Source organism: Theropithecus gelada, chromosome 1 (assembly GCF_003255815.1).
Source record: "Theropithecus gelada isolate Dixy chromosome 1, Tgel_1.0, whole genome shotgun sequence".
NCBI lineage: Eukaryota > Metazoa > Chordata > Mammalia > Primates > Cercopithecidae > Theropithecus > Theropithecus gelada.
The window spans coordinates 155,327,469-155,339,559 of NC_037668.1; the positions used below are offsets into that span (position 1 = coordinate 155,327,469).

General features: G+C 43.2%; 1 pseudogene; it reads right to left on the reverse strand.

The window, feature by feature from the left end:
* Positions 1 to 6,732: 6,732 nt before the first annotated feature.
* Positions 6,733 to 10,619, reverse strand: LOC112607411 (annotated as a pseudogene).
* Positions 10,620 to 12,091: the final 1,472 nt, after the last annotated feature.

A 12,091-nucleotide genomic window follows, 5' to 3' on the forward strand; every position in this document is an offset into this window, starting at 1 on the left:
TGTTTCCATAGGTGCCAGGCTGGTGGCAAAGAGAGATGAGACCCTCTACCACTTGTGTGTGTGTGTGTGTGTTCCCGTGCACGCACCTGGCAGGGGTAGGGGGTGGGGAGGTGCCCAGCAGGGAGAATGGGGAGGCAGAGACAGAAGTTTAAGAAAACTCAATGTTAAAAATGCCTAAATTTACAAAGCAGGTAAGTTGAAGGGCTATCCTTAATGCCGACAATGGAAGGCGTGCAGAGCTCCTCCTTACAGGTGAATTCTCTTGATATTTTTAGTCCTTTTTAGTTCATCAATTATTTAGCAGAGAAACTGAAGTGTTAGCCTACTAACATTTCTGGCTACTGAAAATGAATCAGAAATGAGGATGTTGCATGAGATCTGAACTCTTCTAAGAATCTGATTTACATTAATTTTCATTCATAATCAGAAATTTGATGAGTGCCTACTACCTGCCACACCCTGGGCTAGGTGCTGAGGAGAGAGCTGTGAACAACACTCTGTACTCTCACGGAACTTAGGTTTTAGAAAAATGCATATACACTGTACATAGAAAAAAAAGTGTACAGTTTCTCCAGCTGTCATTCTATAATTCCATGAGTATACCCTTCCCTTGCACAGCCCTCACATGAAGTATGGGATAGTAAGACTCAGTTAATCCGCCAAAATTAGATGCCACACAGAATTTCTGGAGTAGAGTTGCAGTGTAATTTCTGGCATGTGGTCATTTTACCATCAAGAGTTCCAGAAGAAGTGATGCCATGGAATTTCCAAGTCTCTCTTCTTTATCTGTTTATTGCCTTCTTAGGTCATCTGCCAGTGCCAGGACAATCATCTGAGAGGTGCGCCGCTCCTGCAGCAGAAAAAGCAGCAGGCAGGCTGAAGACCACAGGCTGAAATACGCAACTGGAAAATAAGAAAGAAAAGTGATCAGAAGTCTTGGACACCAAGAAGATTGTGGAAAAACTCAGAATATAAAGGTGTGGCATTTCTAAGCACTGCCAAATTTATTTCTCCAGCCAAGTCAAACATGACACAATGGAAGTCAGCTCCCAGATGCCCCACATGAGAAAGCATAGGTTATAGTTTCAGTGTGGAAACCACATTTGGGTTTGGGAGGTGGCTGGCTTGATCTATAAGAGGGTGGGGTATGACTTGCACCCATGTGTGTGCACATAAGCACATGTGAGAACTAGTTAGGAGAATGGATGTTCATATGGAATCATGGAACACCAGAGCTAGAACATACTTTCAAGCTAATTTAATCCATCCTCTCATTTTATAAATGCAGATACCAGGCCTGCAAAGGAGAAGGTCTTGCCCAGTATCCCAGAGTCAACACTGACAGAACTAAGACTATGTAACTCAATATCTTGATCCCCAGTTCGTAATTCCAGTCATTTTATCTGTTCTTAAAGGATTATAGACATGTTTGTTGCCTTTTTAAATTGAATTTACTTGACTTTCCTTTACATGTTATGGTGGTTGAATGGTGCCACCATCCCCCTCCCGAAAAAGATACAGAATCTGTGAATATGCCCTTACTTTTATATTTATTTTTAAATGTTATTCATTTATTTATTTATTTATTTTTTTTTGAGACAGAGTCTCACTCTATCACCCAGGCTGGAGTGCAGTGGCACGATCATGGCTCACTGCAGCCCCAACCTCCTAGGCTCAGGTGATTCTCCCACCACAGCCTCCCAGGTAGCTGGGACTACAGGCGCACGCCACCACACCTAGCTAATTTTTTGTATTTTTTGTAGAGATGGGGTTTCACCAGGTTGCCCAGGCTGGTCTCAAATCTCCTTATTTTAAAAAAGGATCTCTGCAGATGTAATTAATTAAGGATCTTGAGATGAGATTATGTTTGCTTAGGATCAGCCTATATCCAATGACAAGTGTCTTGAGAAGAGAAGAAGAGGAGTGAAGAAGAGAGGAAAGGAAAGGAGAGGAAGGGAGGGGAGAAGAGGAGAGGGGAGGGAAAAGAAGGGGAGAAGAGGGGAGGAAGAAGGCACATGGAGAAGAAGACAATGTGAAGACAGAAATTGGGGTGATATATCTACAAACCAAGGAACCCAAGGATTGCTTGCAGCCACCAGAAGCCAGGAGAGAGGCATGGAACAGCTTTTCCCTCAGTGCCTCCAGAAACAACTAACTCTGCTAGCACCTTGATTTTGGACGTGTGACTCCAGAACTGTGAGAGAATGAATTTCTGTTGTTTTTAGCTACCGAGTTTTTGGTACTTTGTTACTGCAGCTGTATGAAACCAATACATTTATATGTCTCAGTTCCTTCAACTGCTTTTGTTCTATTCTTTTGTTACCTTGAAGAGGGAGGCATTCTTTGAGCACAGTAGCACATGATGGTTATGAGATGCTGTTGCTATTGGCAGGTGAAATATTGCTTAGAGATGGTCCTCTTGGAAAAATCTAAAAATGTTGTACTCTAAGTGCCACTAACTAAAACCAGCCTTGAGAAGTTCTCAAGACAGGCCTTCCAAATGCCCTAAAGCTATCTTCATATGACCAAAAGGAGAGCCAATGGGAAAAGAACACAACAGTTTTTCCCCATCCCAGATGTTGAGTGTGGTCATGACTGGCTTTTATTAGAATCGTGTTCTCTCTGGTAACATGAGAGGCTGTTATCAGTATGATTATTTATTTATCATCTAGGGTGTTTGTTTGTTTGTTTGTTTGTTTGTTTTTTGAGACAGGGTCTCATTCTGTTGCCCAGGCTGGATTACAGTGGCACAATCTCAGCTCACAGAAGCCTTGACCTCTCGGGCTCAAGTAATTTACCCACCTCAGCCTCCTGAGTAGCTGAGACTACAGGTGCATGCCACCATGCTTGGCTAATTTTATGATTTTTGTAGAGACAAGGTTTGTCCCCAGGTTGCCCAGGCTAGTCTCAAACTCCTGGGTTCAAGCAATCCATCCAACTTGGCCTCCCAAAGTGCTGGGATTACAAGCATGAGCCACCATGCCCAGCCCTCCTAGGTCTTTAAATGACTTTGGATGGTGCAAGGGAGTGGGAGTCACACCATACATGAATTTAAAATAGAATCGGAATTATAAGTAATATTATAAGGCAAATCTATTACATAACGCAATGTCTTCAAGCATATTTTTCCTTTTTCATGTGGTTGTTGGCAAATATCTGGAATGGGAAAGAGGATCATCCTTTTGGGAGACTTTCTCTTTGTGTTCCTCAATGTTGCAGAAATAAACACACAACTTTAATTTGTTCCCCAAAGGAAGAAATAATAAAAACAACCTACTCAAAACTAGTCAGAGTTGCTGGAAAAATCAGGAAATAGCTTTTGTGGTTTATTTGTTTGTTTGTTTGTTTTTCTTTGTAATTTTCTAGGAAATCTAGTAAAGACAGTAGCTGCCCTTTGGATAACACATTCATTCCAAGGGCCAAAGATATTGGTATATGTGCTGAAGCTGCCTCATGTCCTGAACACATCTCTCCATCTAAGCTCATAGCACCCCAGGGCTGGGCTCAGGGCCACAGCGTAAAGAAGTGAATGGTGTCAATCTAAGGGCAACAAGACAGCCGACATCAAATTTTAGAATAATGTCATCTGATGAATTAATTCCACTTTGAGCCCAAACTGAGATTTAAACATGTCAGAGAATGGACCTAAACTGGTGAGTGGACAAGAATAGTCAGTTTGCAGGTTTGCTATATGGGGTAGAAACAGACGGGAGGAGGTTTGGTGGCCATCTGGTTGGAGGTAAAAATAAAAGGCCAAAGTGGGATTTGTTCCATACCTGGCACCTCAGTTTGGTGTCTGAGCCTGGTAGAAAAGGGGCTGTGAGCTAAAGCTATACTATTGGTCTTTGTGAGGGACTCAGTGAAGCCTGAGGCAAGAGTATCATTCTTACTTTCCTAAGGGACCAGCATGACACAGGTTGCCAGACAGATGGGCCAGGACCTCGTGCTGTTCTGGCCCTCATGAATTAGAAACTTTGGCCTCTGGATTTAGTTGGCTTGGATATTGAAATTCTGATTGTGGTGGCCAGAAGCTAGGGCAATGGAGAGTCACTCTCAAGAGGTTTTGTGGACAGAGAACATTGGATGGGACTGAGGCCAGAGAAGAAGGATGAGCCTAGAGGAATCTGTGTGTTGACTATAATAATATGGTCACCATTCATAAGGACATGTAAGACATACTCTATGAAGTCTGGACGGAACTTCGTTGAAACAAATAAAAGGTCCTAGTTGAGTATGTGGTAAGAAGAGTCAATAAAACTTGGGTTATTACGATGTTTTTTTTAATTTTGTATTTTTTGTAGAGATGAGGTTTTGCCATGTTACTCAGGCTGGTCTCAAACTCCTAGACTCAAGAACACCCACCTCAGCCACCCAAAGTGCTGGGATTACAGGTGTCCACCACGGTGCCTGGCATGGGTTACTACTATTAAGGTGACCCCCTTTAGTACCCAAGAAACACTAAGGTTGAAATTACACCTCATCTAATAGGCCATGTTTTCAAACTGTGCTCCATAGTAGTCTAGGTATTCTAAGGAGACCCTTGAGACTGGAGGAGTGGCTCACAACAGGGTCTGGGCCTTCTACCACAGACTCAACATCAGCCACCATTTCACCTATTTTACCTACAGTAAGAGAAGTTTTGTAACTAACAAAAAGGTCTTCATAGCTTAATGGAGAGGTCTCAAACACCTCTGCTTTAGGGCTCCCTTGACTAAGCCTGGCAACATGTACCAAGTAGATTTTCAATGAATTACACGTTTATTTCTATATACAATCTAGCCAAAAGATGATTTGAAGCAGTAATAAGTTTTTACTAATGGATGACACCAGAGTAAGTGATTATTTCTAAAACCCATTGAAAATAACAAAACAATTAAAATATTAAATGTTTGGGAATACTGTTTTATTTCTTTTGGACTCACCAGAAATGAACAAACACAAATGTTAATGTGGGACATTTATAGTGATTCTATCTATTGGAAATAAGCAAAATAGTAGTAAACGATCATATGTACCTCTGTTTTAACTGTATTTCCAAGTTATGATTTGTGAGCCTGTTCAGTAGTTGTTATCTAATTTTCCATTGCAAGAAAAAAATGGCCAACTCGTAAGTTGTGTTTCTGTATGCATTTAGATTAACAGATTATTATTGGTTTTTTTAAAAGGGAGGTTTTGGCCGGGCACCATGGCTCACGCCTGTAATCCCAGTACTTTGGGAGGCTGAGGTGGATGGATCACATGAGACCAGGAGTTTGCCTAACCAACATGGTGAAACCCTGCTACTAGAAGTACAAAAATTAGCTGGGCGTGGTGTGGCGCACATCTATAATCCTAGCTACTCTGGAGGCTGAGACAGGAGAATTTCTTGAACCTGGGAGGCAGAGGTTTCAGTGAGCCAAAATTATGCCACTGCGCTCCAGCCTGGGCAACAGAGCAAGGCTCCGTCTCAAAAAAAAAAAAAGAAAAAAGAAAAAAAGAAAAAATAATAATAAGGGAGGTTTTTAAAAATTAATGTTCCATTAATAAATAAAAAATGTCTGAATGCTGCTAACAGTTTTGAATGCCACTAGCCTTCAGAACATACAGATCAATAAGGATTTTCTTCTAGGCAGAAGTCTCAATGAAAACAGCGTGTGTGTGTGTGTGTGTGTGTGTGTGTCTGTCTGTCTGTCTTCCTGTATGTTTTCATTTTATGATAAAAAGGTTTAAAACTAAATCAATGATCATGTCAAACTTTTTTTTTAAGTGTGCACAGTTTCCAATAAAAGAGCCAAAGAAATTTTGGAAAGATTGATTTATACATCTTGGTCTTTACAAGTTGTCTGTTCCTAGAGAGTGGCCTAGCAGCCAGGGTCGCCTGTGTGCAGGCTTGGCCTGTTATGTCATTGCCCAGCAGGCAGGCATGTGAGGCTAAGACCAGCTCACATCCTCTCTGCTGAGCAGCCTGCCCAGGCCCCGGGCTGCATCTGTCTCTAATGTGCCCACATGCACAAGTCACCTGTAAAAGCAAGAGATTCAAGTCTGTGAACTGGAAGGTAAATGGATTTTTTCAGAATATTTCTAGACTTCTGACCTGCATCTTTTAACCAATGTTTTTTGATTTCTTATCAAAATCAAAGCTGTGGGCCAGGCACAGTGGCTCACACCTATAATCCTAGCACTTTGGGAGGCTGAGGTGGGTGGATCACTTGAGATCAGGAGTTTGAGACCAGTCTGGCCAACATGATGAAACCCCATCTCTACTAAAAATACAAAAATTAGTCGGGCGTGGTGGCACGCGCCTGTAGTCCCAGCTACTCGAGAGGCTGAGGTAGGAGAATCACTTGAATCCTCGAGGTGGAGGTTGCAGTGAACTGAGATTGTGCCACTACATTTCAGCCTGGGCAACAGAGCAAGACTCTGTCTAAAAAAAAAAAAAAAAAAAAAATCAAACCTGTGGCATTTTAAAACAGATTGCAATAAAATAAGCAAGAACAGTATCAAACCTAGTAAGCATAATGCTGAAATCTCACATAATTCTTAAATCTGAGAGATGTTCAATTTATTATATATTTAACCACTTTTTATCAAAATGTATCACAGAATGCCACCGTGCCACCATGATTCAGTGTGAAAGCCACATCTGCTCATCCACTGCAATGGTCCAGCCTGTAGTCTCTTTTCTGTACCAGTAAGCAAAAGTAGCAAAACAGCCACTGGCTCAACTTTTCCCAAGTAATAAAGTCACTTTGCTTAGTCTTCAGAATGTTTAGCTCCTCTTGCTAATCTATCAGCTTTTCCATTCCCGATAAACCCTGGATGACCAGGAACAAGTATCCACTGAATGCCCATGCCTTGAGTGAGCTTCTCCAGTGCCACAAAGTCCTCTTTGTTCATCACCTCTTTCCCTGTACTTGTCTTCCACCTGTTCTTCTTCCTACCTTGAACCCAGTTAGTTATACTATTTACAGTAAACATACTATCTGTGTACGGAACCAATTTATTGATGTTTTCAGCCTCTCCTTGTTCAATGGTGTTGCAGGCTGCATGATTTTCTGCTCTTTGGTTTGTCTGTCACCCAGGAAGTCTAATACCTACATTTAAAGGATGGCCTGGCCCCCAGTAAACATCAGTTCCCACTAGTGCTCTCCTCCACCCGTTACTGGAGCAGCAGCCATCAGTGTACTCGACGACAAAGCCTTCGATGTAAGAAAATGTCCCTGCTCATTCGAGGTGCCAGCTCTGTGATTTGCTTCACAGGCTTTGCACACGACTCTGCGCTTTCATCTCCATCGCCATTCAATGGCTCACAGAGTCCCTTGATGGCTTTCGTTTGTGATTCTTGTACATGTTTATTTTTCTGCCCTTCTGAACCTTCTGGGCTTGCAGATTTCCTGACAAAGGCCCAGGCCTCATTTTCTGTGGCAAACTTCTTAAATCTGGCAACAGGAAATAGGTCCACCTATGCTCTACATTCATTCCAGGTCAGAAAGACCCCGGTCCTGCAGGCCCTCCCCACAGCATAGACCATCCTGAGGCTGCAACAGTCTCTGCGGCAGCGCACAGCTATCAAGGCTGGCACATGGCTCACCCTCGCTTCAAACCAGTGCGACCCCAACAGTGCCCACCGAAAATAGCTTCAGTAAAAGTACACTCTGAGGCCGGACACGGTGGCTCATGCCTATAATTCCAGCACTTTTCGGGGTGGAGGTGGGTGGATTGCCTGAATCCAGGAGTTGAGACCAGCCTGGGGGACATAGCAAAACCCCATCTCTACTAAAAGGATTACAAAAAGTTAGCTGGGCATGATGGCCCACACCTGTGGAGGCTGAGGTGGGAGAATCACCTGATCCCGGAAGGTCGAGGCTGCAGTGAGCCCAGATTGTGCCACTGCACTCCAGCCTGGGCGACAGGAGTGAGAACCTATCTTAAAAAAAAAAAAAAAAAAAAAAAATCCACTCTGAGGCATAACTAAAGACTTGGCTAATTATTTTTCTCTATGGTCAGTCGGTGGACCACTTGCAAGAACTAACCCATTTGTGTAGCTGTGTCTGATAAGACGGGCCTGCTCCAGGGCAGAACATTCTTCTGAGGACCAAAGCTAGCCAGATCAATACATTTGAAAAAGTCCTTGTCATAAATCTGTCAAATCCCCTATGCCTTGAGCTAAGCTGTGGAGAAAAAACAAAACGTGATCTTCTAGAATGTTCTTGAGAACTTTACTTTGAAAGGTAGATAACATTCTCTGAAAGCCTCTGCACTTGATAAGATTATTTTGTTCAGCACAGATCATAGCTATAAGGAGCTATTCCAAAAGAAGGGTTAGCACTACCTAGAATTCCAGATTGAAGCCAGTTGCACTACAGGCTGCCGGGAGGGGATATCATGAATCAGAACATATGGACCAGACGCAGCCCTTCCCTGAGCAGCCACAGACAAGTCCAAGGGACGTGGCATAACTACCACCTGTTTCCAAGCAGGCAAAGTGGTCCAGAAGAGTCTGATCAGAAGGGGCCAAATGGGAATCCAGTTTCATGAGTTCTTGGCAGCAACGATGCTCGCCGTTAGGGGTAGACTGACATGCTAACAGGAACCAGCCGGCTCCATGTGAGGCGTGAGACCGGGATTAGGCCCAAGTCCTGGGAAACTGAGCTGGCAGCAACCAGCTAGGTGGCTGGAACACAGGCTAGGGCTACCTCGGATGCCAAACACCAGGACAGAAGGGACCTAGCAGAGATCCTGGCTGCTTGTGTATCTGGAAGCCAGCTTCGAGGCCATGTTCTTAGTGCTCCAGCCGCAGACGAAAAGCAGCAGCAGAGGGTCTTCACTTCCCATTCTTGATGAGAGAGAAATGCAGCCTCTAGCCTGGGCTTCCAAAGCCCATTCTAAACTCTAGCCAGGACAAGGAGGAGCAGGGCTGGGGATCATTACATAGCAAAAGGTGATGGTAGGCCTAGGAAGTCTTGAGTTTTAGAGTGGCCAGCTTGAGCAGGGATACTCACAGATTAGGTATACTTCTTGGTAGACCACCACCAAAGCCCCTGTTTCCACATCGATATCTTGAAATGTGCTTTTACTGAGAAACCAAGATCAACTTTTCTCTGGCTGAATGGATATAAGTTAATTCTACATTCAAAATAGATTTTAAAAAACCACACACATCCTCAGAAGAATTTTTAAATCCTTTGGAGAAGCGTGAGGAGGTAGCTTTCCCATATTCCCCCATAAGTGGACCACATATTTGCTTTTGTGCATTTTCCTCAGATCCTGGGAACCAGGCCCAAAAACTGTTGAAAAGGGGTTTTCTAATGTAAAACAAATTCAGGTTCACATTTAGAGAATACTAAATGCAAGTGTGCAAGATCACGTCACCACTTCGCTCTTACTTTGTATCAGTCCAAAAAGCAAATATCCAGAAGCCGCTTCCAAGTCCTGACTCTACACGCAAGTTGCTGTCTGGAACCATTTTCCACCATGCCACATAACCTCCTGGATGATTAGCAAAAATCGCTTTCCACTTACTACTTGCAGCTGTTTGGAATTCCACATTGCTGCTCTGCTGAGTAGCAGAGCCTAACTGGGCGAGCTGTACAGTAAACACATGAATCTCTGCCAGCATTGGCATCTAACAGCACCATGATTTGCAAACATGTTGAATTGCTATTTTATTCAATAAACGAACTTACAATAGAAAATAGATTTGGAAGTTACATCAAACTTGTTTATCCTGTTACAGTGGGCTGGGTAAAGCTATTGTGCTTTGGTTATAAAGAAATCCCTATCGGGAGGCAGCAGGCAGAGTCTCTGCTATTCTTTCCTAGGCTAATATTAAGCACTCAGAGTACACCTCGGTCACACTGACTCGCTCTACATGGAGCCGGACACCTGCTCCCTTTAAAATCTCTTTTCCCCAGCACTAACTCCATAGTTTGGGTCAATGAATACTAATTATGCTCTCTTAGTCTCAGTGTTATTCATCAAATACTACTTTTCTCTATATATTCCAAGAAAAAATATATTAATATGTAATATTTGGTGGAAATGCATGTATATATATGTGCACATATGTACATGTGTAAATGTATATATGTATGTGTCTATGTGTGCATGTGTGTGTGTAAATTTCCTCATGTCAGGGCTGTGCCTTCTTCATCAGCTGAGAGCTCTCCAAGGGCAGCAGGCTGGGTCTCCTCTCTCAGTATCAGATGGTCCTGAAATGATTCTCACCCCTACCGCCATCCCCATCAGTCAAGAGACACCCTCCATCCTCGGACTGGGAGTTCCTTGACCCTTGTGGGGAGCAGAAGGGGCAGTACCTTCTGTATGTGACTGAATGAAGGGAGGGCAGTAAGCTCACAGTGGAACAACACAGGATGAGGAAGAAAACTCTCAAAGATTTGCCCAGATAATAACAGCACTTACTTTGCCAGCTTCTTCCATCTGAGCAAATGGGTGTGGTCATTATAAGAAGGCGACTATTTCCCCCAAGTAAATAGGGTATGCTATTTGGTGGAAAGGGAAATTGTAAGAGAAAGTGTCTCATTTCTGCAGTTTGAAAGCAGGTAATCTCTGTAGTCTGGGTGTCTATTTACACTGCTTTTCAACAATAAAGGGTAACATTACCTTAATAACCTACTCATCTGAGGCAGGGAGGATACTTAAGGCATCAGAGAAAGAGGCATTTACTCTGATGAGCCACTTTCCCCAAACAGCACAAAATCGACACCATTCGCCCAGGAGATTTTTTTTTTTTCTGGATTTCTAAAAATATTTCCTGGTTATGGCATGTGATCTAAGATACAGGCACCCTCGACTCACTCTTCTGTAGCACCTTGACTTCCTCACTGCCATTCCTGCCAGACAGGGAGGAAAGGGGAAAATCAATGGAGCACTGGACTTTGAAAGAAGAAAGTTTTGCCACTTAAAACCCCAACTCCCAGCACTTTGGGAGGCCGAGGCAGGTGGATCACTTGAGACCCGGAGTTCGAGACTAGCCTCGCTGACATGGTAAAACCCCATCTCTACCAAAAATACAAAAAGTAGCCAGGCATAATGGCATGTGCCGGTGGTCCCAGCTACTCGGGAGGCTGAGGTGGGAGGATCGCTTGAGCCCTGGAGATGGAGGCTGCGGTGAGCCAAGATCACGCCACTGCACTCCAGCCTGGGTGACAGAGTGAGGCCCTATTTCAAAAAAGAAAGAAAGAAAGAAAAAAAAAAAAACTGAGTAACGTGAGGCAGAAAATGGTTTTGTAATTTGATCTCAGTGCTCCCAGAAACACCTCTCGGAAAGGGGTTCGTGCAATGGGAGAATATCAGCTCTGCTTCCCAGCTAGGAAGGTTGTTTTCTCCCCTTTTCTTTTTTCAAGGAGACCTCTGGACATTTCTGACCTAGGCGCTGCCCTCTTGTAGGTAACTGGAGCACTTATTTCAAAATGGCCTTTTTTTGACAACTCTTCAAAAGCTGCCAGATGACAAGCCGCACCCACTCCCACACCCACAGCTCCAGGGCACTGTTCTCTGTCCCAGCCAGCTTGGAAACCTCTCGTCTCAACTTGCATTTAAAAAGGATCTGAGGACAGATTCTGGGAAGATTTTTGTTTTTTCATAGATATGGCCTAAGGCATACAATGGTTTTTTTTTTTTTTTTTTTTTTTGGTCATCAACAACTAGTACTTACAATGCAAGCAGATGCCTTTTCTTTGACTGAAAAAGCTTAGTTGGGCATTATGGCAGTGATGTGGACTGGGAGTCTGTACACTCAGTAAACTCATTGATTCAGGCTCAGCTAAATCAAAACTTGATCAGTTTGACCTTTGAAGAAAGGGTTGGGTCTTTTTATTTTTATTTTTTTTAAACTGTTTTTAAAAAAGGAGAATTGGAAGGGTAGTTAAGACCAGAGAAGGCACGTTCAATCTATTTGGCATGCTTCTAAGTACCCAATGATATTACCAGCATGGGAATAGATGTTGCTCCGTACAAAACAGTCTTATCTGTTCATTAACCAGGTTCCACAAAACCATAAAACTGCCTCTGAAAAACCCTGTGAACAGTTAACTCAAATGTGATCACAAAACTAAAAATACTTGAAATGGCCTCAATCTTTACAATGATT